The sequence below is a fragment of the Nicotiana tabacum genome, chromosome 13 (genome assembly GCF_000715075.1).
Source record: "Nicotiana tabacum cultivar K326 chromosome 13, ASM71507v2, whole genome shotgun sequence".
In the NCBI taxonomy this organism is placed as follows: domain Eukaryota; kingdom Viridiplantae; phylum Streptophyta; class Magnoliopsida; order Solanales; family Solanaceae; genus Nicotiana; species Nicotiana tabacum.
In genome coordinates this window covers 9,526,264-9,534,472 of record NC_134092.1, presented here as the reverse complement: position 1 = coordinate 9,534,472, position 8,209 = coordinate 9,526,264, and the positions used below count along the sequence as shown (strand labels likewise).

Genomic DNA, 8,209 nt, shown 5'->3' with positions numbered 1-8,209 from the left:
TGTGTTGTGTTTTGCGCTCGTCAAATTTTGGCGTCGTTGCCGGGGATTGGAAATCAATAATGTTTTAAGTAGTTTTTAATACTAATTCAGAAACCAGTTTTACTTTAGTTATTCACGATTCTTACTTGGGTGCAAGATACAGGTTTGATTTCTCTGGTGTATGACTCGATCGTCTTCAAAGGAAGAGATACTCTACGAACCAGAGTTGGAGAAACACCCGCGACAACTGAGAAAAGAAAGAGACGTAACAGAAAAATTCTTGTGTCAAACTTTGACTCAAGATACCATGGCAAACGAAGAGAATGATGGAGTAGACTTAGCTGCAAGAGAGGCAGCACAACTAGAAGCTGCACGGGGAATTGCTGATGAGACCGTCAACGATGAAGGGGGTCGAAGATTCAATCTAAACCGACCTTTGGTTGAAGACCAGTTTGAGAATGCAGCACCCAGGCCTGGAAGACATTGGATGACTATGCTAGGCCAGTCTATAATCAAGGATTGTCAAGTGTCAGACCTCCACCCATAGCAGCAAACAACTTCGAATTGAAGCAAGGCTTACTTCAAACTATCCAAAACAACTCCATTTTCAGAGGGAATGCGAACGAAGATTCTAATACTCACTTTATGGATTTGAAGAAATCATGAACACCTTCCAATATAATGGAGTATCAAAGGATGTAGTCTACTTAAGGGCATTCCCCTTCTCATTGAAAGATGATGTTAAGCAATGGCTTTGTAACTTATCCACAGGTTCGATTAGGACATGGGAAGATATGACCAAGAAGTTTATTGACAAGTACTTCTCAGCTGCAAAAACAAGGAAGTTCAGAAGAGAAATCCACAATTTTTGCCAGAAGGATACATAAACGGTTTTCGAAGCATGGGAGAGATTCAAGGAGATAGTCAGAAAGTGTCAGCACAATGGAATTGATTTGTGGATGCAACTCCAGGATTTCTGGGATGGGCTGCACCGTCTTCGCGACGAACTCTAAATACTGCATGTGGAGGACCACTAATGAAGAAAACGCCGGAGGAGGTTGTCTTAATCCTTGATGAATTATATAAGGATGCGAATCAGTGACCGACTGAAAGTAATGATAGGAGAAAATCAATTGGGGTTCACCAGGTGAACTCTAACACATCCATGCAAGCCCAGCTAGACAACATGGACAAGGAGATAAGAAAGTTGATATTGGCCAAGGTACAGAGTGAGCCGCAAGAAACATCTGACTTTTGTGGATTGGGACACCCTACACATGAGTGTCAAGCATCAGCTGAGGAAGTCAATGTAGTGGGAAACTTTAATAGAGGAAATTACCAAGGCATGAATAACTATAATGCTATGGGTCAAAGACATCCAAGTTTTTCGTAGAGTTCACCTAATAGGAGTTTGAACTCAAATAATCTCAGACCCCAGAGTCAAGGACCACCAGGGTCAAAGACCACCAGGTTTTCAGAACCAGCAGAGTCATCAATACCAGCCACCACAACCAAATCAGTCAAATATGGAAGATCTCATGAAGGCATTTATCAATAAAATAGACGAAAAATTCGAGACTCAGGGCACGACTATCCGGAATTTAGAAAGACAAATGGGACATATTGCAAATTTGTTGTCAGAGAGGGCTCATGGGACACTTCTCTCTGACACTAAAAAGAGCCATTGACCGAAACAATCAAAGTTGTATCTCTGAGAAGTGGTAAAGCATTGACTGACCCAGTGGTGAAGGCTAGACCTGAGATGGTTAACAAGCAGACTAAGACGCCAGCAGAGAAAAAGAGTGAAGAGAAAAAAGACCAGAGTAGTGGGGTACAAAAGGATATTAAAGAAAGTAGACACATGCCATATCTACCATTCTCTCAAAAGATGAAGCGGGAGAAATTTGACAAATATTTTGGGTGATTCTTGGAAATGCTCAAGCAACTTTATGTGAACATTCCCTTCACAGAGGTACTCACTCAGATGCCTGCTTATGCAAAGTTCTTGAAGGAAATTCTGTCTAGCAAGAGAAAATTAGAGAAAATAACAGTGGTCAAGCTAAATGCCTACTGCAGTGCCATATTGCAAAACAAAATTCCCCAAAAGTGTGGGGACCTAGAAAGCTTCACCATACCATGCTCGTTGGGGAGTGAAAAGTTCGACAAGGCCCTCTGTGATTCTGGGGCGTTCTATAAATCTAATGTTTCTATTTGTATTCAGGAAACTAGAAGGTGAGCTTGGAGTGATCAAATCAATACCAGTATCCTTAAAACTGGCTGACCAAACCACCATTCTACCTGAGGGAATAATTGAAGATATTCTAGTGCAGGTGGACAAGTTTGTGTTCTTTGTAGACTTTATTGTGGTGAATATAGAGGTGAACAACGAGGTGCCTTTAATTCTGGGGAGGCCATTTTTATGTACATGTAGAGCTATCCTTGATATCTATGAAGGGAAACTTATGCTCAGAGTGGGAAATGAAAAAGTGGTATTTCAGATGAAGAGGATGATAAAATACCCGAGTGATGAGGCGTCCGCCTACTCGTGTTTCAATCTTGATATCGTTGGGAAATTGGCTGAAAAATACAAGTTAGACAAGCTTGTAGGGAATACTATAGAGAGATGTATTACTCAGTCTAGCACAGTGGAGGATGAAGATCCTGAAATAAAGAAAGAGGCTGAAGCTCTTGAAACTGCGGATCAAGTTGTTGATGAGGAGGAACTAAAAGAGGAGGATTCTAAGCCTAATATGGAATTGAAAGTCTTACCCACTCACTTGAAATATGCTTTTCTTGAAACTAATAATTTTTCTATGATTATTTCTGCCGATTTGACAGGTACACAGGAGCAAAAGCTGGTGGAGCTGCTGAAAAAGCATAAAAAGGCAATTGGTTGGGGCATAACTGATATTCAAGGAATCAGTCCAGCCATTTGTATGCACAAAATTCAGTTGGAAAAAAATAGCAAGCCAGTGGTGCAGCCCCAACGCAAGTTGAACAAAAATTTGGAGGTAGTGCTCAAGGAGATCATCAAATTGCTAGATGCGGGAGTAATTTTCCCTATCTCTGATAGCCAGTGGATTAGTCCAGTGCAAGTTGTACCTAAGGGAAGCATGACAGTGGTGAAAATGAAGACAATGAGTTGATCCCCACAAGAACAGTCACTGGGTGAAGAATGTGCATTGATTATAGAAGGCTGAATGATGCAATAAGGAAAGACCACTTTCCACTCCTTTTTATTGATCAAATGCTCAAGAAAGTGGCTGGACATGGATGCTACTGCTTCTTGGATGGGTACTCAGGCTACAATCAGATATCCATTGCCCTAGAAGATATTGAGAAGACCATATTCACTTGCCCGTCAGGTATTTTTGCTTACAGGAGGATGTCGTTTGGGTTGTGTAATGCACCTGCCACTTTTTAGAGGTGTATGATGTCTATATTCTCCGATTTAAACGGAAAGTGTATAGAGGTGTTGTCACGACCTCAAATTCCCTCCGTAGGATGTCGTGATGGCACCTAGTCTCTAAGACTGGGTAAGCCTATCAATGCGAAATAATAATAAATATCTGAAATAAATAAACTACAATTCAAACAATTTCAACTCCCAAAACCCGGTAGAAATAAGTCACAGGCTTTTAAGAATTTATTCCCAATGTCTCTATATGTCAAGGTCTAAATAAAATATAAGGAAGCAACATAAAATGATAGAAGGGGACTCCGGAGTCTGCGGATGCTGGCAGATATACCTCGAAGTCTCCGTGCGCAGGTAACTCACTGACGTCTAGGCAGGTAAAATGTACCTGGATCTGCACAAAAAGATGTGCAGAAGCGTAGTATGAGTACACCACAGCGGTACCCAGTAAGTGCCAAGCCTAACCTCGGTAGAGTAGTGACGAGGTCAGGTAAGGCCCTACTGGAATATAATAATAGCATGGTAAAATGTTTATTAATGTAGTAAAATAAAATGACATTGGAAATGAATCAAATAGTATGTCACATTTAATGACACCAAATAATTACAAATAATATCTCGTGGAATCTAAACAGAATTTCCTTCAACTTTATGAAAATCACAACAATTAATCGAAAGCAACTATGGCCATAAATCAATATCAACAAGGGCACTACCGAGATACCACCTCGTAGTCCCAAGTTATAAATAATTTCACAATATCTCATTTCCTTATATTACCGCGGGAGCCTTCACAATTTATTTTTAAAAAAATATTTTTTTCCGAAATAGCATCCCGCGTTTTAGCCACCCTTATCACACCGCATGACTTCTAGTAGTCACCCCTACTAGCCATGCGTATCAAGCCACCCTTATCTCACCTCATGCGTTTCAACACCCAGACCTTATACCACCGCATGCGTATCAATATCATAATATATCATAATTTGCACCTCAAGTGCTCAAATAATTTAACTTGCCAAAATAATTCAACAACAATATTTTTCTACAATAAAGAGCTCACGGCTCATGCCAAAATAAATCATCAATAATAGTTTGCCACAATAAAGAGCTCACGGCTCATGTCAAAATAATTCATCAATAATATTTTTCCACAATAAAGAGCTCACGGCTCATGTCAAAATAATTCAACAATAATATTCTTTCAGAATAAAGAGCTCACGGCTCATGTCAAAATAATTCAACAATAATATTCTTCCACAATAAAGAGCTCACGGCTCCCTCACAATGAGTATAAAAATATTCAGGAGTAAATAATTTAGAAAAATAATATTTCAAAATCTTTACTACGTTGCTTCAATATCAAGTTTTAAAATGTCAAATACTTCATATTAATAATATTTAATTTAAAGAAAATCAACCTTCAAATAATGCACAGAATAAAAGAAACCAAGTTTTAACTAAACAGGTAAAACAATTAGTAAGAAAAGATCAAACAAATTTGAAGTATATATCTCAGATCAATGATGAAGAATATAACAAGATAAAATAATTTAATAAATGCGCAACAGTGATCTACACAATTTAAAAATATAATCTTTCGCAATTTAGCCCGTGTATACACTCGTCACCTCGTACACACGACTTTCAACACATTTCAATAATCACATCAATACCAATCCTAGGGAAAATTTCTCCCACACAAGGTTAGACAAGTCACTTACCTCGACTTGCTCCAATTTAACTAAGTATTATGCTTTTTCCTCTATTTTCCGACTCCGATCGATTCGTATCTAGTCATAATTAATTCGATACAGTCAACAAAAATTATAGTAATCAATTTCATAAGAAAATATTACATTTTCATTAAAATCCGAAATTAGCTCAAAATTTGCCCGTGGGGCCCACATCTTGGAATCCGGCGAAACTTATAAAATCCGACAACCCATTCAATTTCGAGTCCAACCATATCAATTTTACCAAAATCCGATAACAACTCGACCTCCAAATCTTAAATTTTCATTTTTGGAAGATTTTGCAAAAATCTTGATTTTTCTTCCATAAATTCACGGATTCATGATGTAAATGAGTATGGAATCATGAAATATAATCAATATAGGATAAGGAACACTTACCCTAATATTTTCCCGTGAAAATCGCCCTAAGAACCGTGCTCCAAAAATCCAAAACGAAATGACCATTTTTGGTCCTTAAGTTTCTGTCAATCCGTCACTAAAAATCCATTTTCCGTCACTAAAAGTCCATTTTTCGTCACTAAAAGTCCGCCAGAAACTGCTCTACCAGCCTTCCTTCAATTGATCATAACTTCATGTACAAATGTCCAAATGATAAATGGTTTAACTTTTTGGAAACTATCATCCAACGACTACAACTTTTATGTTTTGAAAATGTTCTGATTCCTTATGAATTGCGAGATATAAGCTTCCAAAGTCGGCTCCACGCATCAGAAATTTCTAGTGAAATTTCTGGCGAAACTGCTCTACCAGCCTTCATTCAATCCATCATAACTTTCTGTACAAATGTCCAAATAATGAATGGTTTAACTTTCTGGAAACTATAATCAAACGACTACAACTTTTATTTTGAAAATGTTCTGATTCCTTATGAATTGCGAGATATAAGCTTCCAAAGTTGGCTCCACGCACGAAATTTCTGCAACAGAAATTTCCAGCACTCTTTGTCCGAAATCCATTCCGTTTACCTTCCGAAATCCACCCGAGACCCTCGGGACCTTAACCAATTATTCCAACATGTCCCAAAATACCATACGAACTTAGTCGAGGCTTCAAACAACATCAAAACGACGAATCGCACCTCAAATCAAAATCAATGAACTTTGAACTTTCAAATTCTATATCTTGTGTCGAAACACATCAAATCAATTCGGAATGACTTCAAATTTTGTACACAAGTCATAAATGACATAAATGAGCTATGAAAATTTTCAGAATCGGATTTCGACCCCGATATCAAAAAGTCAACCCCTCGGTCAAACTTCCCAAAAATTCAACTTTCGGTATTTCAAGCCTAATTCCACTACGGACTTCCAAATAAAATTTTGATCACGCTCCTAAGTCCAAAATCACCATACGGAGCTGTTGGAATCATCAAAATTCTATTCCGGGGTCGTTTGCACATAATTTGACATTCGATCACTATTTGAACTTAAACTTTTAATTTTTCATCAAAATTCCATATCTCGGGCTAGGGACCTCGGAATTTGATTCCGGGCATACGCCTAAGTCCCAAATCACGATACAGACCTACCAAAACTATCAAAACACTGATCCGAGTCTGTTTGCTCAAAATGTTGACCAAAGTCAACTTAGTTGAGTTTTAAAGCTCTAATTCACATTTTAATTTATTTTTCACCTGAAAACTTTCCGAAAAATACGCAAGTCGAGTAATGGTAAATAGTGCTTAGATCACATAATTAATCATTAAATTTAAAGATGACATTTTGGGTCATCACATTCTCCACCTCTAAAACAAACGTTCGTCCTCGAACGGAGTTAGAAAAAGTACCTAAGCTGGTGAATAAGTGTGGATAACAGCTGCGCATATCATGCTCGGTCTCCCAAGTCGCCTCCTCGACCGGATGATCCCTCCACTGAACCTTCACGGAAGCAATGTTCTTTGACCTCAGCTTTCGAACATGCCTATCCAAAATAGCCATTGGTTCCTCAGCATAAGATAGATTCTTGTCCAACTGAACCGAACTGAAGTCTAGCACATGAGACGGATCGCCGTGATATTTTCGAAGCATGGAAACATGGAATACCGGATGACCGGCAAAGAGACTAGGTGGTAGTGAAAGTTTGTAAGCCACCTCTCCAACTCTCTCAAGAATCTCAAAAGGCCCAATATACCTAGGGCTCAAATTGCCCTTCTTCCCGAACCTCATCACACCCTTCATTGGCGAAACCCGGAGCAATACCTGCTCACCAACCATGAATGCAACATCACGAACCTTCCGATTCGCATAACTCTTCTGTCTAGATTGGGCTGTACGAAGTCAATCCTGAATCAACTTAACCTTTTCCAAGGCATCCTGAACCAAGTCTGTACCCAATAGCCTAGCCTCATCCGGTACAAACCAACCCACTGGGGACTGGCACCACCTACCATACAAGGCCTCATACGGAGTCATCTGAATTCTTGACTGACAACTGTTGTTGTAAGCAAGCTACGCAAGTGGTAAGAACTGATCCCAAGCACCCCCAAAATCTATCACACACGCACGAAGCATATCCTCCAGTATCTGAATAGTGCGTTCGCACTGCCCGTCTGTCTGAGGGTGAAATGTTGTACTCAACTCTACCCGAGTACCCAACTCATGTTGTACTGCCCTCCAGAACCATGATGTAAACTGCATACCCCGGTCAGAGATGATAGATACCGGTATGCCGTGAAATCTGACAATCTCGCGAATATAGATTCGAGCCAACTGCTCGAAAGAGTAGGTAGTCATCATAGGATTGCAATGAGCTGACTTGGTCAATCTATCCATAATCACCCAAGCTGCATTGAACTTCCTCTGAGTCCGTGAGAGCCCAACAACGAAATCCATAGTGATCCTCTCCTATTTCCATTCTGGAATCACTAACTTCTGAAGCAATCCACTAGGTCGTTGATGCTCATATTTCACTTGTTGATAATTTAGACACCGAGCTACATACTCCACTATGTTTTTCTTCATTTTCCTCCACCAATAATGTTGCCTCAAGTCCTGCTACATCTTCGCAGCACCCGAATGTATGGAGTACCGCAAACTGTGAGCCTCTTGGAGAATCA

At 39.4% G+C, this 8,209-nt stretch overlaps 1 non-coding gene across 1 annotated transcript; it reads right to left on the bottom strand.

Moving 5' to 3' along the window:
- Positions 1-821: 821 nt before the first annotated feature.
- On the bottom strand, positions 822-928 carry LOC142168463 (small nucleolar RNA R71). Its single transcript, XR_012698321.1, has one exon. It is a non-coding gene; the product is annotated as a small nucleolar RNA R71 (small nucleolar RNA).
- Between the last annotated feature and the right edge of the window lie 7,281 nt (positions 929-8,209).